This window comes from Camelus bactrianus, chromosome 8 (assembly GCF_048773025.1).
Source record: "Camelus bactrianus isolate YW-2024 breed Bactrian camel chromosome 8, ASM4877302v1, whole genome shotgun sequence".
NCBI classification, from domain to species: Eukaryota; Metazoa; Chordata; class Mammalia; order Artiodactyla; family Camelidae; genus Camelus; species Camelus bactrianus.
The window spans coordinates 85993382-86013699 of NC_133546.1; positions in this window are offsets into that span (position 1 = coordinate 85993382).

Genomic DNA, 20318 nt, shown 5'->3' on the forward strand with positions numbered 1-20318 from the left:
GCAAACTGCACTATATACATATATATGGGGAGGTACAAGCTCCAACTCTGTTTTACAGTGAAAACTGCAGGAACTTCAAACTGGCACTAGGAAACAGAATGAGAAACCAGAGTAAAAGTTTCTCCTGCAACCCGTTCCCTTTGTGATAGATGAACGAATGTCTCTCCACATGCTCAGTTCAGAGAGAAAAGTGTGTATGAAAGCCGTTCTTCACCTAGCTTGTTGGGAACACAAAGTTTCTTTTCAGTTGCAAACTCCACTCCATACATACATATGGGGAGGTACTAGCTCCTACTCGGTTTTACAGTGAAAACTGCAGGAACTTCATACCGGCACTAGGAAACAGACTGAGAAACCAGAGTAAAAGTTTCTCCTGCAACCCGTTCCCTTTGTGCTAGATGAACGAACGTCTCTCCACATGCTCAGTTCTGAGAGATAAGTGTGTGTGAAAGCCGTCCTTCACCTAGATTGTTGGGAACACAAAGTTTCTTTACAGTTGCAAACTCCACTCCATACGTATATATGGGGAGGTACCAGCTCCAACTCGGTTTTACAGTGAAAACTGCAGGAACATCAAACCGGCACTAGGAAACAGACTGAGAAACCAGAGTAATAGTTTCTCCTGCAATCCGTTCCATTTGTGCTAGATGAAAGAACGTCTCTCCACATGCTCATTTCTGAGAGATAATTGTGTGTGAAAGCCGTCCTTCACATAGCTTGTTGGGAACACAATGATTCTTTTCACATGCAAACTACACCCCATACATATATATGGGGAGGTACCAGCTCCAACTCTGTTTTACAGTGAAAACTGCAATAACTTCAAAACGGCACTAGGAAACAGACTGAGAAACCAGAGTAAAAGTTTCTCCTGCAACCCGTTCCCTTTGTGCTAGATGAACGAACGTCTCTCCACATGCTCAGTTCTGAGAGATAAGTGTGTGTGAAAGCGGAATTTAACCTAGCTTGTTGAGAACACAATGTTTCTTTTCACTTGCAAACTCCACTCCATACATATATATGGGGAGATACTAGCTCCAACTCTGTTTTACAGTGAAAACTGCAGGAACTTAAAACCGGCACTAGGAAAAAGAGTGAGAAACGAGAGTAAAATTTCTCCTGCAACCCGTTCCCTTTGTGCTAGATGAACGAAAGTCTCTCCACATGATCAGTTGTGAGAGATAAGTGTGTGTGAAAGCCGTCCTTCACCTAGCTTGTTGGGAACACAAAGTTTCTTTTCAGTTGCAAACTCCACTCCATACATATATATGGGGACGTAATAGTTCCAACAAGGTTTTTCTGTGGAATCTGCAGGAACTTCAAACAGGCACTTGGAAAGAGACTGAGAAACCAGAGTAAAAGTTTCTCCTGCAACCCGTTCCCTTTGTGATAGATGAACGAACGTCTCTCCACAAGCTCAGTTCAGAGAGAAAAGTGTGTATGAAAGCCGTTCTTCACCTAGCTTGTTGGGAACACAAAGTTTCTTTTCAGTTGCAAACTCCACTCCATACATATATATGGGGAGGTACTAGCTCCTACTCGGTTTTACAGTGAAAACTGCAGGAACTTCAAACCGGCACTAGGAAACCAACTGAGAAACCAGAGTAAAAGTTTCTCCTGCAACCCGTTCCCTTTGTGCTAGATGAACGAACGTCTCTCCACATGCTCAGTTCTGAGAGTTAAGTGTGTGTGAAAGCCGTCCTTCACCTAGCTTGTTGGGAACACAATGATTCTTTTCACATGCAAACTACACCCCATACATATATATGGGGAGGAACTAGCTCCAACTCGGATTTACAGTGAAAACTGCAGGAATTTCAAAAAGGCACTAGGAAACAGACTGAGAATCCCGAGTAAAAGTTTCTCCTTCAACCCGTTCCCTTTGTGCTAGATGAACGAACGTCTCTCCACATGCTCATTTCTGAGAGATAAGTGTGTGTGAAAGCCGTCCTTCACCTAGTTTGTTGGGAACACAAAGTTTCTTTTCACTTGCAAACTCCACTCCATACATATATATGGGGAGGTACTAGCTCCAACTCGGTTTTACAGTGCAAACTGCAGGAACTTCAAACCAGAAATAGGAAACAGACTGAGAAACCAGAGTAAAAGTTTCTCCTGCAACCCGTTCTTTTTGTGCTAGATGAACGAACGTCTCTACACATGCTCAGTTCTGAGAGATAAGTGTGTGTGAAAGCCGTCCTTCACCTAGCTTGTTGGGAACACAAAGTTTATTTTCACTTGCAAACTCCACTCCATATATATATATGGGGAGGTACTAGCTCCAACTCTGTTTTACAGTGAAAACTGCAGGAACTTCAAACCGGCACTAGGAAACAGACTGAGAAACCAGAGTAAAAGTTTCTCCTGCAACCCGTTCCCTTTGTGCTAGATGAACGAACGTCTCTCCACATGCTCAGTTCTGAGAGATAAGTGTGTGTGAAAGCCGTCCTTCACCTAGCTTGTTGGGAACACAAAGTTTCTTTACAGTTGCAAACTCCACTCCATACATATATATGGGGAGGTACCAGCTCCAACTCGGTTTTACAGTGAAAACTGCAGGAACATCAAACCGGCACTAGGAAACAGACTGAGAAACCAGAGTAAAAGTTTCTCCTGCAATCCGTTCCATTTGTGCTAGATGAACGAACGTCTCTCCACATGCTCATTTCTGAGAGATAATTATGTGTGAAAGCCGTCCTTCACATAGCTTGTTGGGAACACAATGACTCTTTTCACATGCAAATTACACCCCATACATATATATGGGGAGGTACCAGCTCCAACTCTGTTTTACAGTGAAAACTGCAATAACTTCAAAACGGCACTAGGAAACAGACTGAGAAACCAGAGTAAAAGTTTCTCCTGCAACTCGTTCCCTTTGTGCTAGATGAACGAACGTCTCTCCACATGCTCAGTTCTGAGAGATAAGTGTGTGTGAAAGCGGACTTTAACCTAGCTTGTTGAGAACACAAAGTTTGTTTTCACTTGCAAACTCCACTCCATACATATATATGGGGAGATACCAGCTCCAACTCTGTTTTACAGTGAAAACTGCAGGAACTTCAAACCGGCACTAGGAAACAGACTGAGAAACCAGAGTAAAAGTTTCTCCTGCAAACCGTTCCCTTTGTGCTAGATGAACGAACGTCTCTCCACATGCTCAGTTCTGAGAGATAAGTGTGTGTGAAAGCGGACTTTAACCTAGCTTGTTGAGAACACAAAGTTTCTTTTCACTTGCAAACTCCACTCCATACATATATATGGGGAGATACTAACTCCAACACTGTTTTACAGTGAAAACTGCAGGAACTTCAAACCGGCACTAGGAAACAGACTGAGAAACGAGAGTAAAATTTCTCCTGCAACCCGTTCCCTTTGTGCTAGATGAACGAACGTCTCTCCACATGCTCAGTTCTGAGAGATAAGTGTGTGTGAAAGCCGTCCTTCACCTAGCTTGTTGGGAACACAAAGTTTCTTTTCAGTTGCAAACTCCACTCCATACATATATATGGGGACGTAATAGTTCCAAAACGGTTTTTCTGTGGAATCTGCAGGAACTTCAAACCGGCACTAGGAAACAGACTGAGAAACCAGAATAAAAGTTTCTCCTGCAACCCGTTCCATTTGTGCCATATGAACGAACGTCTCTCCACATGCTCAGTTCTGAGAGATAAGTGTGTGTGAAAGCCGTCCTTCACCTAGCTTGTTGGGAACACAAAGTTTCTTTTAAGTTGCAAACTCCACTCCATACATATATATGGGGAGGAACTTGCTCCTACTCGCTTTTACAGTGAAAACTGCAGGAACATCAAACCGACAGTAGGAAACAGACTGAGAATCCAGAGTAAAAGTTTCTCCTGCAAACCGTTCCATTTGTGCTAAATGAAGGAACGTCTCTACACATGCTCATTTCTGAGAGATAAGTGTGTGTGAAATCCGTCCTTCACCTAGCTTGTTGGGAACTCAAAGTTTCTTTTCACTTGCAATCTCCACCACATACATATATATGGGGAGGTACTAGCTCCAACTCGGATTTACAGTGAAAACTGCAGGAACTTCAAAAAGGCACTGGGAAACAGACTGAGAATCCCTAGTAAAAGTTTCTCCTTCAAAACGTTCCCTTTGTGCTAGATGAACGAACGTCTCTCCACATGCTCATTTCTGAGAGATAAGTGTGTGTGAAAGCCGTCCTTCATCTAGTTTGTTGGGAACACAAAGTTTCTTTTCACTTGCAAACTCCACTCCATACATATATATGGGGAGGTACTAGCTCCAACTCTGTTTTACAGTGAAAACTGCAGGAACTTCAAACCGGCACTAGGAAACAGACTGAGAAACCACAGTAAAAGTTTCTCCTGCAACCCGTTCCCTTTGTGCTAGATGAACGAACGTCTCTCCACATGCTAAGTTCTGAGAGATAAGTGTGTGTGAAAGCCGTTCTTCACATAGCTTGTTGGGAACACAAAGTTTCTTTACAGTTGCAAACTCCACTCCATACATATATATGGGGAGGTACCAGCTCCAACTCGGTTTTACAGTGAAAACTGCAGGAACATCAAACCGGCACTAGGAAACAGACTGAGAAACCAGAGTAAAAGTTTCTCCTGCAATCCGTTCCATTTGTGCTAGATGAACGAACGTCTCTCCACATGCTCATTTCTGAGAGATAATTGTGTGTGAAAGCCGCCCTTCACATAGCTTGTTCGGAACACAATGATTCATTTCACATGCAAACTACACCCCATACATATATATGGGGAGGTACCAGCTCCAACTCTGTTTTACAGTGAAAACTGCAAAAACTTCAAAACGGCACTAGGAAACAGACTGAGAAACCAGAGTAAAAGTTTCTCCTGCAACCCGTTCCCTTTGTGCTAGATGAACGAACGTCTCTCCACATGCTCAGTTCTGAGAGATAAGTGTGTGTGAAAGCGGACTTTAACCTAGCTTGTTGAGAACACAAAGTTTCTTTTCACTTGCAAACTCCACTCCATACATATATATGGGGAGATACTAGCTCCAACTCTGTTTTACAGTGAAAACTGCAGGAACTTCAAACCGGCACTAGGAAACAGACTGAGAAACGAGAGTAAAATTTCTCCTGCAACCCGTTCCCTTTGTGCTAGATGAACGAACGTCTCTCCACATGCTCAGTTCTGAGAGATAAGTGTGTGTGAAAGCCGTCCTTCACCTAGCTTGTTGGGAACACAAAGTTTCTTTTCAGTTGCAAACTCCACTCCATACATATATTTGGGGACGTAATAGTTTCAACACGGTTTTTCTGTGGAATCTGCAGGAACTTCAAACCGGCACTAGGAAACAGACTGAGAAACCAGAATAAAAGTTTCTCCTGCAACCCGTTCCATTTGTGCCATATGAACGAACGTCTCTCCACATGCTCAGTTCTGAGAGATAAGTGTGTGTGAAAGCGGAACTTCACCTAGCTTGTTATGAACACAAAGTTTCTTTTCACTTGCAAACTCCAATCCATACATATATATGGGGAGGTACTAGCTCCAACTCGGATTTACAGTGAAAACTGCAGGAACTTCAAAAAGGCACTGGGAAACAGACTGAGAATCCCTAGTAAAAGTTTCTCCTTCAACACGTTCCCTTTGTGCTAGATGAACGAACGTCTCTCCACATGCTCATTTCTGAGAGATAATGTGTGTGAAAGCCGTACTTCACCTAGTTTGTTGGGAACACAAAGTTTCTTTTCACTTGCAAACTCCACTCCATACATATATATGGGGAGGTACTAGCTCCAACTCGGTTTTACAGGGCAAACTGCAGGAACTTCAAACCAGAAATAGGAAACAGACTGAGAAACCAGAGTAAAAGTTTCTCCTGCAACCCGTTCCTTTTGTGCTAGATGAACGAACGTCTCTACACATGCTCAGTTCTGAGAGATAAGTGTGTGTGAAAGCCGTCTTTCACCTAGCTTGTTGGGAACACAAAGTTTATTTTCACTTGCAAACTCCACTCCATACATATATATGGGGAGGTACTAGCTCCAACTCTGTTTTACAGTGAAAACTGCAGGAACTTCAAACCGGCACTAGGAAACAGACTGAGAAACCAGAGTAAAAGTTTCTCCTGCAACCCGTTCCCTTTGTGCTAGATGAACGAACGTCTCTCCACATGCTCAGTTCTGAGAGATAAGTGTGTGTGAAAGCCGTCATTCACCTAGCTTGTTGGGAACACAAAGTTTCTTTACAGTTGCAAACTCCACTCCATAAATATATATGGGGAGGTACCAGCTCCAACTCGGTTTTACAGTGAAAACTGCAGGAACATCAAACCGGCACTAGGAAACAGACTGAGAAACCAGAGTAAAAGTTTCTCCTGCAATCCGTTCCATTTGTGCTAGATGAACGAACGTCTCTCCACATGCTCATTTCTGAGAGATAATTGTGTGTGAAAGCCGTCCTTCACATAGCTTGTTGGGAACACAATGATTCATTTCACATGCAAACTACACCCCATACATATATATGGGGAGGTACCAGCTCCAACTCTGTTTTACAGTGAAAACTGCAATAACTTCAAAACGGCACTAGGAAACAGACTGAGAAACCAGAGTAAAAGTTTCTCCTGCAAACCGTTCCCTTTGTGCTAGATGAACGAACGTCTCTCCACATGCTCAGTTCTGAGAGATAAGTGTGTGTGAAAGCGGACTTTAACCTAGCTTGTTGAGAACACAAAGTTTCTTTTCACTTGCAAACTCCACTCCATACATATATATGGGGAGATACTAGCTCCAACTCTGTTTTACAGTGAAAACTGCAGGAACTTCAAACCGGCACTAGGAAACAGACTGAGAAACGAGAGTAAAATTTCTCCTGCAACCCGTTCCCTTTGTGCTAGATGAACGAACGTCTCTCCACATGCTCAGTTCTGAGAGATAAGTGTGTGTGAAAGCCGTCCTTCACCTAGCTTGTTGGGAACACAAAGTTTCTTTTCAGTTGCAAACTCCACTCCATACATATATTTGGGGACGTAATAGTTCCAACACGGTTTTTCTGTGGAATCTGCAGGAACTTCAAACCGGCACTAGGAAACAGACTGAGAAACCAGAATAAAAGTTTCTCCTGCAACCCGTTCCATTTGTGCCATATGAACGAACGTCTCTCCACATGCTCAGTTCTGAGAGATAAGTGTGTGTGAAAGCGGAACTTCACCTAGCTTGTTATGAACACAAAGTTTCTTTTCACTTGCAAACTCCAATCCATACATATATATGGGGAGGTTCTAGCTCAAACTCGGTTTTACAGTGAAAACTGCAGGAACATCCAACCGGCACTAGGAAAAAGACTGAGAAACCAGAGTAAAATTTTCTCCTGCAAAGCGTTCCCTTTGTGCTAGATGAACGAACGTCTCTCCACATGCTCAGTTCTGAGAGATAAGTGTGTGTGAATGCCGTCCTTCAACTAGCTTGTTCGGAACACAAAGTTTCTTTTCATTTGCAAACTCCACTCCATACATATATATGGGGAGGTACTAGCTCCAACTCGGTTTTACAGTGAAAACTGCAGGAACTTAAAACCGGCACTAGGAAACAGACTGAGAAACCAGAGTAATAGTTTCTCCTGCAACCCGTTCCCTTTGTGCTAGATGAACGAACGTCTCTCCACATGCTCAGTTCTGAGAGATAAGTGTGTGTGAAAGCCGTTCTTCACCTAGCTGGTTGGGAACACAAAGTTTCTTTTCACTTGCAGACTCCACTCCATACATATATTTGGGGAGGTACTAGCTCCAACTCGGTTTTACTGTGAAAACTGCAGGAACTTCAAACCTGCACTAGGAAACAGATTGAGAAACCAGAGTAAAAGTTTCGCCTGCAACCAGTTCCCTTTGTGCTAGATGAACGAACGTCTCTCCACATGCTCAGTTCTGAGAGATAAGTGTGTGTGAAAGCCGTCCTTCACCTAGCTTGTTGGGAACACAAAGATTCTTTTCAGTTTCCAACTCCACTCCATACATATATATGGGGAGGTACTAGCTCCAACTCGGTTTTACAGTGAAAAGTGCAGGAACTTCTAACCGGCACTAGGAAACAGACTGAGAACCCAGAGTAAAAGTTTCTCCTGCAACCCGTTCCATTTGTCCTTGATGAACGAACGTCTCTCCACATGCTCATTTCTGAGAGATATGTGTGTGTGAAAGCCGTTCTTCATCTAGCTGGTTGGGAACACAAAGTTTGTTTTCAGTTGCAAATTCAACTCCATACATATTTATTGGGAGGTACTAGCTCCAAATCGGTTTTACAGTGCAAACTGCAGGAACTTCAAACCGGCACTAGGAAACAGACTGAGAAACCAGAGTAAAAGTTTCTCCTGCAACCCGTTCCCTTTGTGCTAGATGAACGAACGTCTCTCCACATGCTCAGTTCTGAGAGATAAGTGTGTGTGAAAGCCTTCATTCACCTAGCTTGTTGGGAACACAAAGTTTCTTTACAGTTGCAAACTCCACTCCATACATATATATGGGGAGGTACCAGCTCCAACTCGGTTTTACAGTGAAAACTGCAGGAACATCAAACCGGCACTAGGAAACAGACTGAGAAACCAGAGTAAAAGTTTCTCCTGCAATCCGTTTCATTTGTGCTAGATGAACGAACGTCTCTCCACATGCTCATTTCTGAGAGATAATTGTGTGTGAAAGCCGTCCTTCACATAGCTTGTTGGGAACACAATGATTCATTTCACATGCAAACTACACCCCATACATATATATGGGGAGGTACCAGCTCCAACTCTGTTTTACAGTGAAAACTGCAATAACTTCAAAACGGCACTAGGAATCAGACTGACAAACCAGAGTAAAAGTTTCTCCTGCAACCCGTTCCCTTTGTGCTAGATGAACGAACGTCTCTCTACATGCTCAGTGCTGAGAGATAAGTGTGTGTGAAAGCGGACTTTAACCTAGCTTGTTGAGAACACAAAGTTTCTTTTCACTTGCAAACTCCACTCCATACATATATATGGGGAGATACTAGCTCCAACTCTGTTTTACAGTGAAAACTGCAGGAACTTCAAACCGGCACTAGGAAACAGACTGAGAAACGAGAGTAAACTTTCTCCTGCAACCCGTTCCCTTTGTGCTAGATGAACGAACGTCTCTCCACATGCTCAGTTCTGAGAGATAAGTGTGTGTGAAAGCCGTCCTTCACCTAGCTTGTTGGGAACACAAAGTTTCTTTTCAGTTGCAAACTCCACTCCATACATATATATGGGGACGTAATAGTTCCAACACGGTTTTTCTGTGGAATCTGCAGGAACTTCAAACCGGCACTAGGAAACAGACTGAGAAACCAGAATAAAAGTTTCTCCTGCAACTCGTTCCATTTGTGCCATATGAACGAACGTCTCTCCACATGCTCAGTTCTGAGAGAAAAGTGTGTGTGAAAGCGGAACTTCACCTAGCTTGTTATGAACACAAAGTTTCTTTTCACTTGCAAACTCCAATCCATACATATATATGGGGAGGTTCTAGCTCAAACTCGGTTTTACAGTGAAAACTGCAGGAACATCCAACCGGCACTAGGAAAAAGACTGAGAAACCAGAATAAAAGTTTTTCCTGCAACCCGTTCCATTTGTCCTTGATGAACGAACGTCTCTCCACATGCTCATTTCTGAGAGATATGTGTGTGTGAAAGCCGTTCTTCATCTAGCTGGTTATGAACACAAAGTTTGTTTTCAGTTGCAAATTCAACTCCATACATATTTATTGGGAGGTACTAGCTCCAAATCGGTTTTACAGTGAAAACTGCAGGATCTTAAAACCGGCACTAGGAAACAGACTGAGAAACCAGAGTAAAAGTTTCTCCTGCAAGCCGTTCCCATTGTGCTAGATGAACGAACGTCTCTCCACATGCTAAGTTCTGAGAGATAAGTGTGTGTGAAAGCCGTCCTTCACCTAGCTTGTTGCGAACACAAAGTTTCTTTTCATTTGCAAACTCCACTCCATACATATTTATGGGGAGGTATTAGCTCCAACTCCGTTTTACATTGAAAACTGCAGGAAATTCAAACCGGCACTTGAAAACAGACTGAGAAACCAGAGTAAAATTTTCTCCTGCAACCCGTTCCCTTTGTGCTAGATGAACGAACGTCTCTCCACATGCTCAGTTCTGAGTGAAAAGTCTGTGTGAAAGCCGTCTTTCACATAGCTTGTTGGGAACACAAAGTTTCTTTTCAGTTGCAAACTCCACTCCTTACATATATATGGGGAGGTACTAGCTCCAACTCGATTTTACAGTGAAAACTGCAGGAACTTAAAACCGGCACTAGGAAACAGACTGAGAAACCAGAGTAAAAGTTTCTCCTACAAACCTTTCCTTTGTGCTAGATGAACGAACGTTTCTCCACATGCTCATTTCTGAGAGATATGTGTGTGTGAAAGCCGTCCTTCAACTAGCTTGTTGGGAACACACAGTTTCATTTCACTTGCAAACTGCACTATATACATATATATGGGGAGGTACTAGCTCCAACTCGGTTTTACAGTGCAAACTGCAGGAACTTCAAACCAGAAATAGGAAACAGACTGAGAAACCAGAGTAAAAGTTTCTCCTGCAACCCGTTCCTTTTGTGCTAGATGAACGAACGTCTCTACACATGCTCAGTTCTGAGAGATAATTGTGTGTGAAAGCCGTCCTTCACCTAGCTTGTTGGGAACACAAAGTTTATTTTCACTTGCAAACTCCACTCCATACATATATATGGGGAGGTACTAGCTCCAACTCTGTTTTACAGTGAAAACTGCAGGAACTTCAAACCGGCACTAGGAAACAGACTGAGAAACCAGAGTAAAAGTTTCTCCTGCAACCCGTTCCCTTTGTGCTAGATGAACGAACGTCTCTCCACATGCTCAGTTCTGAGAGATAAGTGTGTGTGAAAGCCGTCATTCACCTAGCTTGTTGGGAACACAAAGTTCTTTACAGTTGCAAACTCCACTCCATACATATATATGGGGAGGTACCAGCTCCAACTCGGTTTTACAGTGAAAACCGCAGGAACATCAAACCGGCACTAGGAAACAGACTGAGAAACCAGAGTAAAAGTTTCTCCTGCAATCCGTTCCATTTGTGCTAGATGAACGAACGTCTCTCCACATGCTCATTTCTGAGAGATAATTGTGTGTGAAAGCCGTCCTTCACATAGCTTGTTGGGAACACAATGATTCATTTCACATGCAAACTACACCCCATACATATATATGGGGAGGTACCAGCTCCAACTCTGTTTTACAGTGAAAACTGCAATAACTTCAAAACGGCACTAGGAAACAGACTGACAAACCAGAGTAAAAGTTTCTCCTGCAACCCGTTCCCTTTGTGCTAGATGAACGAACGTCTCTCTACATGCTCAGTTCTGAGAGATAAGTGTGTGTGAAAGCGGACTTTAACCTAGCTTGTTGAGAACACAAAGTTTCTTTTCACTTGCAAACTCCACTCCATACATATATATGGGGAGATACTAGCTCCAACTCTGTTTTACAGTGAAAACTGCAGGAACTTCAAACCGGCACTAGGAAACAGACTGAGAAACGAGAGTAAAATTTCCCCTGCAACCCGTTCCCTTTGTGCTAGATGAACGAACGTCTCTCCACATGCTCAGTTCTGAGAGATAAGTGTGTGTGAAAGCCGTCCTTCACCTAGCTTGTTGGGAACACAAAGTTTCTTTTCAGTTGCAAACTCCACTCCATACATATATTTGGGGACGTAATAGTTCCAACACGGTTTTTCTGTGGAATCTGCAGGAACTTCAAACCGGCACTAGGAAACAGACTGAGAAACCAGAATAAAAGTTTCTCCTGCAACCCGTTCCATTTGTGCCATATGAACGAACGTCTCTCCACATGCTCAGTTCTGAGAGATAAGTGTGTGTGAAAGCGGAACTTCACCTAGCTTGTTATGAACACAAAGTTTCTTTTCACTTGCAAATTCCAATCCATACATATATATGGGGAGGTTCTAGCTCAAACTCGGTTTTACAGTGAAAACTGCAGGAACATCCAACCGGCACTAGGAAAAAGACTGAGAAACCAGAGTAATAGTTTCTCCTGCAACCCGTTCCCTTTGTGCTAGATGAACGAACGTCTCTCCACATGCTCAGTTCTGAGAGATAAGTGTGTGTGAAAGCCGTTCTTCACCTAGCTGGTTGGGAACACAAAGTTTCTTTTCACTTGCAGACTCCACTCCATACATATATTTGGGGAGGTACTAGCTCCAACTCGGTTTTACTGTGAAAACTGCAGGAACTTCAAACCTGCACTAGGAAACAGATTGAGAAACCAGAGTAAAAGTTTCGCCTGCAACCAGTTCCCTTTGTGCTAGATGAACGAACGTCTCTCCACATGCTCAGTTCTGAGAGATAAGTGTGTGTGAAAGCCGTCCTTCACCTAGCTTGTTGGGAACACAAAGATTCTTTTCAGTTTCCAACTCCACTCCATACATATATATGGGGAGGTACTAGCTCCAACTCGGTTTTACAGTGAAAAGTGCAGGAACTTCTAACCGGCACTAGGAAACAGACTGAGAACCCAGAGTAAAAGTTTCTCCTGCAACCCGTTCCATTTGTCCTTGATGAACGAACGTCTCTCCACATGCTCATTTCTGAGAGATATGTGTGTGTGAAAGCCGTTCTTCATCTAGCTGGTTGGGAACACAAAGTTTGTTTTCAGTTGCAAATTCAACTCCATACATATTTATTGGGAGGTACTAGCTCCAAATCGGTTTTACAGTGCAAACTGCAGGAACTTCAAACCGGCACTAGGAAACAGACTGAGAAACCAGAGTAAAAGTTTCTCCTGCAACCCGTTCCCTTTGTGCTAGATGAACGAACGTCTCTCCACATGCTCAGTTCTGAGAGATAAGTGTGTGTGAAAGCCTTCATTCACCTAGCTTGTTGGGAACACAAAGTTTCTTTACAGTTGCAAACTCCACTCCATACATATATATGGGGAGGTACCAGCTCCAACTCGGTTTTACAGTGAAAACTGCAGGAACTTCAAACCGGCACTAGGAAACAGACTGAGAAACCAGAGTAAAAGTTTCTCCTGCAATCCGTTTCATTTGTGCTAGATGAACGAACGTCTCTCCACATGCTCAGTTCTGAGAGATAAGTGTGTGTGAAAGCCGTCCTTCACCTAGCTTGTTGGGAACACAAAGTTTCTTTTCAGTTGCAAACTCCACTCCATACATATATATGGGGACGTAATAGTTCCAACACGGTTTTTCTGTGGAATCTGCAGGAACTTCAAACCGGCACTAGGAAACAGACTGAGAAACCAGAATAAAAGTTTCTCCTGCAACTCGTTCCATTTGTGCCATATGAACGAACGTCTCTCCACATGCTCAGTTCTGAGAGAAAAGTGTGTGTGAAAGCGGAACTTCACCTAGCTTGTTATGAACACAAAGTTTCTTTTCACTTGCAAACTCCAATCCATACATATATATGGGGAGGTTCTAGCTCAAACTCGGTTTTACAGTGAAAACTGCAGGAACATCCAACCGGCACTAGGAAAAAGACTGAGAAACCAGAATAAAAGTTTTTCCTGCAACCCGTTCCATTTGTCCTTGATGAACGAACGTCTCTCCACATGCTCATTTCTGAGAGATATGTGTGTGTGAAAGCCGTTCTTCATCTAGCTGGTTATGAACACAAAGTTTGTTTTCAGTTGCAAATTCAACTCCATACATATTTATTGGGAGGTACTAGCTCCAAATCGGTTTTACAGTGAAAACTGCAGGATCTTAAAACCGGCACTAGGAAACAGACTGAGAAACCAGAGTAAAAGTTTCTCCTGCAAGCCGTTCCCATTGTGCTAGATGAACGAACGTCTCTCCACATGCTAAGTTCTGAGAGATAAGTGTGTGTGAAAGCCGTCCTTCACCTAGCTTGTTGCGAACACAAAGTTTCTTTTCATTTGCAAACTCCACTCCATACATATTTATGGGGAGGTATTAGCTCCAACTCCGTTTTACATTGAAAACTGCAGGAAATTCAAACCGGCACTTGAAAACAGACTGAGAAACCAGAGTAAAATTTTCTCCTGCAACCCGTTCCCTTTGTGCTAGATGAACGAACGTCTCTCCACATGCTCAGTTCTGAGTGAAAAGTCTGTGTGAAAGCCGTCTTTCACATAGCTTGTTGGGAACACAAAGTTTCTTTTCAGTTGCAAACTCCACTCCTTACATATATATGGGGAGGTACTAGCTCCAACTCGATTTTACAGTGAAAACTGCAGGAACTTAAAACCGGCACTAGGAAACAGACTGAGAAACCAGAGTAAAAGTTTCTCCTACAAACCTTTCCTTTGTGCTAGATGAACGAACGTTTCTCCACATGCTCATTTCTGAGAGATATGTGTGTGTGAAAGCCGTCCTTCAACTAGCTTGTTGGGAACACACAGTTTCATTTCACTTGCAAACTGCACTATATACATATATATGGGGAGGTACTAGCTCCAACTCGGTTTTACAGTGCAAACTGCAGGAACTTCAAACCAGAAATAGGAAACAGACTGAGAAACCAGAGTAAAAGTTTCTCCTGCAACCCGTTCCTTTTGTGCTAGATGAACGAACGTCTCTACACATGCTCAGTTCTGAGAGATAATTGTGTGTGAAAGCCGTCCTTCACCTAGCTTGTTGGGAACACAAAGTTTATTTTCACTTGCAAACTCCACTCCATACATATATATGGGGAGGTACTAGCTCCAACTCTGTTTTACAGTGAAAACTGCAGGAACTTCAAACCGGCACTAGGAAACAGACTGAGAAACCAGAGTAAAAGTTTCTCCTGCAACCCGTTCCCTTTGTGCTAGATGAACGAACGTCTCTCCACATGCTCAGTTCTGAGAGATAAGTGTGTGTGAAAGCCGTCATTCACCTAGCTTGTTGGGAACACAAAGTTCTTTACAGTTGCAAACTCCACTCCATACATATATATGGGGAGGTACCAGCTCCAACTCGGTTTTACAGTGAAAACCGCAGGAACATCAAACCGGCACTAGGAAACAGACTGAGAAACCAGAGTAAAAGTTTCTCCTGCAATCCGTTCCATTTGTGCTAGATGAACGAACGTCTCTCCACATGCTCATTTCTGAGAGATAATTGTGTGTGAAAGCCGTCCTTCACATAGCTTGTTGGGAACACAATGATTCATTTCACATGCAAACTACACCCCATACATATATATGGGGAGGTACCAGCTCCAACTCTGTTTTACAGTGAAAACTGCAATAACTTCAAAACGGCACTAGGAAACAGACTGACAAACCAGAGTAAAAGTTTCTCCTGCAACCCGTTCCCTTTGTGCTAGATGAACGAACGTCTCTCTACATGCTCAGTTCTGAGAGATAAGTGTGTGTGAAAGCGGACTTTAACCTAGCTTGTTGAGAACACAAAGTTTCTTTTCACTTGCAAACTCCACTCCATACATATATATGGGGAGATACTAGCTCCAACTCTGTTTTACAGTGAAAACTGCAGGAACTTCAAACCGGCACTAGGAAACAGACTGAGAAACGAGAGTAAAATTTCCCCTGCAACCCGTTCCCTTTGTGCTAGATGAACGAACGTCTCTCCACATGCTCAGTTCTGAGAGATAAGTGTGTGTGAAAGCCGTCCTTCACCTAGCTTGTTGGGAACACAAAGTTTCTTTTCAGTTGCAAACTCCACTCCATACATATATATGGGGACGTAATAGTTCCAACACGGTTTTTCTGTGGAATCTGCAGGAACTTCAAACCGGCACTAGGAAACAGACTGAGAAACCAGAATAAAAGTTTCTCCTGCAACCCGTTCCATTTGTGCCATATGAACGAACGTCTCTCCACATGCTCAGTTCTGAGAGATAAGTGTGTGTGAAAGCCGTTCTTCAACTAGCTGGTTGGGAACACAAAGTTTCTTTTCACTTGCAGACTCCACTCCATACATATATTTGGGGAGGTACTAGCTCCAACTCGGTTTTACTGTGAAAACTGCAGGAACTTCAAACCTGCACTAGGAAACAGATTGAGAAACCAGAGTAAAAGTTTCGCCTGCAACCAGTTCCCTTTGTGCTAGATGAGCGAACGTCTCTCCACATGCTCAGTTCTGAGAGATAAGTGTGTGTGAAAGCCGTCCTTCACCTAGCTTGTTGGGAACACAAAGTTTCTTTTCAGTATCCAACTCCACTCCATACATATATATGGGGAGGTACTAGCTCCAACTCGGTTTTACAGTGAAAAGTGCAGGAACTTCTAACCGGCACTAGGAAACAGACTGAGAAACCAGAGTAAAAGTTTCTCCTGCAACCCGTTCCATTTGTCCTTGATGAACGAACGTCTCTCCACATGCTAATTTCTGAGAGATATGTGTGTGTGAAAGCCGTTCTTCATCTAGCTGGTTGGGAAAACAAAGTTTGTTTTCAGTTGCAAATTCAACTCCATACATATTTATTGGGAGGTACTAGCTCCAAATCGGTTTTACAGTGAAAACTGCAGGATCTTCAAACCGGCACTAGGAAACAGACTGAGAATCCAGAGTAAAAGTTTCTCCTGCAAGCCGTTCCCATTGTGCTAGATGAACGAACGTCTCTCCACATGCTAAGTTCTGAGAGATAAGTGTGTGTGAAAGCCGTCCTTCACCTAGCTTGTTGCGAACACAAAGTTTCTTTTCATTTGCAAACTCCACTCCATACATATTTATGGGGAGGTATTAGCTCCAACTCCGTTTTACATTGAAAACTGCAGGAAATTCAAACCGGCACTTGAAAACAGACTGAGAAACCAGAGTAAAATTTTCTCCTGCAACCCGTTCCCTTTGTGCTAGATGAACGAACGTCTCTCCACATGCTCAGTTCTGAGTGAAAAGTCTGTGTGAAAGCCGTCTTTCACATAGCTTGTTGGGAACACAAAGTTTCTTTTCAGTTGCAAACTCCACTCCTTACATATATATGGGGAGGTACTAGCTCCAACTCGATTTTACAGTGAAAACTGCAGGAACTTAAAACCGGCACTAGGAAACAGACTGAGAAACCAGAGTAAAAGTTTCTCCTACAAACCTTTCCTTTGTGCTAGATGAACTAACGTCTCTCCACATGCTCAGTTCTGAGAGATATGTGTGTGTGAAAGCCGTCCTTCAACTAGCTTGTTGGGAACACACAGTTTCATTTCACTTGCAAACTGCACTATATACATATATATGGGGAGGTACTAGCTCCAACTGTCTTTTACAGAGAAAACTGCAGGAACTTCAAACTGGCACTAGGAAACAGACTGAGAAACCAGAGTAAAAGTTTCTCCTGCAACACGTTCCCTTTGTGCTAGATGAACGAACGTCTCTCCACATGCTCAGTTCTGAGAGATATGTGTGTGTTAAAGCCGTCCTTCAACTAGCTTGTTGGGAACACAAAGTTTCTTTTCACATGCAAACTGCACAATATACATATATATGGGGAGATAAAAGCTCCAAATCTGTTTCACAGTGAAAACTGCAGGAACTTCAAACCGGCATTAGGAAACATACAGAGAAACCAGAGAAATAATATCACCTGCAACCCGTTCCCTTTGTGCTAGATGAACGAACGTCTATCCACATGCTCAGTTCTGAGAGATAAGTGTGTGTGAAAGCCGTCCTTCACCTAGCTTGTTGGGAACACAAAGTTTCTTTTCAGTTGCCAACTCCACTCCATACATATATATGGGGACGTAATAGTTCCAACACTGTTTTTCTGTGGAATCTGCTGGAACTTCAAACCGGCACTAGGAAACAGACTGAGAAACCTGAATAAAAGTTTTTCCTTCATCCCCTTCCATTTGTGCCATATGAACGAAAGTCTCTCCACATGCTCAATTCTGAGAGATAAGTGTGTGTGACAGCCGTCCTTCACCTAGCTTGTTGGGAACACAAAGTTTCTTTACAGTTGCAAACTCCACTCCATACATATATATGGGGAGGTACCAGCTCCAACTCGGTTTTACAGTGAAAACTGCAGGAACATCAAACCGGCACTAGGAAACAGACTGAGAAACCAGAGTAAAAGTTTCTCCTGCAATCCGTTCCATTTGTGCTAGATGAACGAACGTCTCTCCACATTCTCATTTCTGAGAGATAATTGTGTCTGAAAGCCGTCCTTCACATAGCTTGTTGGGAACACAATGATTCATTTCACATGCAAACTTCACCCCATACATATATATGGGGAGGTACCAGCTCCAACTCTGTTTTACAGTGAAAACTGCAATAACTTCAAAACGGCACTAGGAAACAGACTGACAAACCAGAGTAAAAGTTTCTCCTGCAACCCGTTCCCTTTGTGCTAGATGAACGAACGTCTCTCCACATGCTCAGTTCTGAGAGATAAGTGTGTGTGAAAGCGGACTTTAACCTAGCTTGTTGAGAACACAAAGTTTCTTTTCACTTGCAAACTCCACTCCATACATATATATGGGGAGATACTAGCTCCAACTCTGTTTTACAGTGAAAACTGCAGGAACTTCAAACCGGCACTAGGAAACAGACTGAGAAACGAGAGTAAAATTTCTCCTGCAACCCGTTCCCTTTGTGCTAGATGAACGAACGTCTCTCCACATGCTCAGTTCTGAGAGATAAGTGTGTGTGAAAGCCGTCCTTCACCTAGCTTGTTGGGAACACAAAGTTTCTTTTCAGTTGCAAACTCCACTCCATACATATATATGGGGACGTAATAGTTCCAACACGGTTTTTCTGTGGAATCTGCAGGAACTTCAAACCGGCACTAGGAAACAGACTGAGAAACCAGAATAAAAGTTTCTCCTGCAACCCGTTCCATTTGTGCCATATGAACGAACGTCTCTCCACATGCTCAGTTCTGAGAGATAAGTGTGTGTGAAAGCGGAACTTCACCTAGCTTGTTATGAACACAAAGTTTCTTTTCACTTGCAAACTCCAATCCATACATATATATGGGGAGGTTCTAGCTCAAACTCGGTTTTACAGTGAAAACTGCAGGAACATCCAACCGGCACTAGGAAAAAGACTGAGAAACCAGAGTAAAATTTTCTCCTGCAAAGCGTTCCCTTTGTGCTAGATGAACGAACGTCTCTCCACATGCTCAGTTCTGAGAGATAAGTGTGTGTGAATACCGTCCTTCACCTAGCTTGTTCGGAACACAAAGTTTCTTTTCATTTGCAAACTCCACTCCATACATATATATGGGGAGGTACAAGCTCCAACTCGGTTTTACAGTGAAAACTGCAGGAACTTAAAACCGGCACTAGGAAACAGACTGAGAAACCAGAGTAATAGTTTCTCCTGCAACCCGTTCCCTTTGTGCTAGATGAACGAACGTCTCTCCACATGCTCAGTTCTGAGAGATAAGTGTGTGTGAAAGCCGTTCTTCAACTAGCTGGTTGGGAACACAAAGTTTCTTTTCACTTGCAGACTCCACTCCATACATATATTTGGGGAGGTACTAGCTCCAACTCGGTTTTACTGTGAAAACTGCAGGAACTTCAAACCTGCACTAGGAAACAGATTGAGAAACCAGAGTAAAAGTTTCGCCTGCAACCAGTTCCCTTTGTGCTAGATGAGCGAACGTCTCTCCACATGCTCAGTTCTGAGAGATAAGTGTGTGTGAAAGCCGTCCTTCACCTAGCTTGTTGGGAACACAAAGTTTCTTTTCAGTATCCAACTCCACTCCATACATACATATGGGGAGGTACTAGCTCCAACTCGGTTTTACAGTGAAAAGTGCAGGAACTTCTAACCGGCACTAGGAAACAGACTGAGAAACCAGAGTAAAAGTTTCTCCTGCAACCCGTTCCATTTGTCCTTGATGAACGAACGTCTCTCCACATGCTCATTTCTGAGAGATATGTGTGTGTGAAAGCCGTTCTTCATCTAGCTGGTTGGGAAAACAAAGTTTGTTTTCAGTTGCAAATTCAACTCCATACATATTTATTGGGAGGTACTAGCTCCAAATCGGTTTTACAGTGAAAACTGCAGGATCTTCAAACCGGCACTAGGAAACAGACTGAGAAACCAGAGTAAAAGTTTCTCCTGCAAGCCGTTCCCATTGTGCTAGATGAACGAACGTCTCTCCACATGCTAAGTTCTGAGAGATAAGTGTGTGTGAAAGCCGTCCTTCACCTAGCTTGTTGCGAACACAAAGTTTCTTTTCATTTGCAAACTCCACTCCATACATATTTATGGGGAGGTATTAGCTCCAACTCCGTTTTACATTGAAAACTGCAGGAAATTCAAACCGGCACTTGAAAACAGACTGAGAAACCAGAGTAAAATTTTCTCCTGCAACCCGTTCCCTTTGTGCTAGATGAACGAACGTCT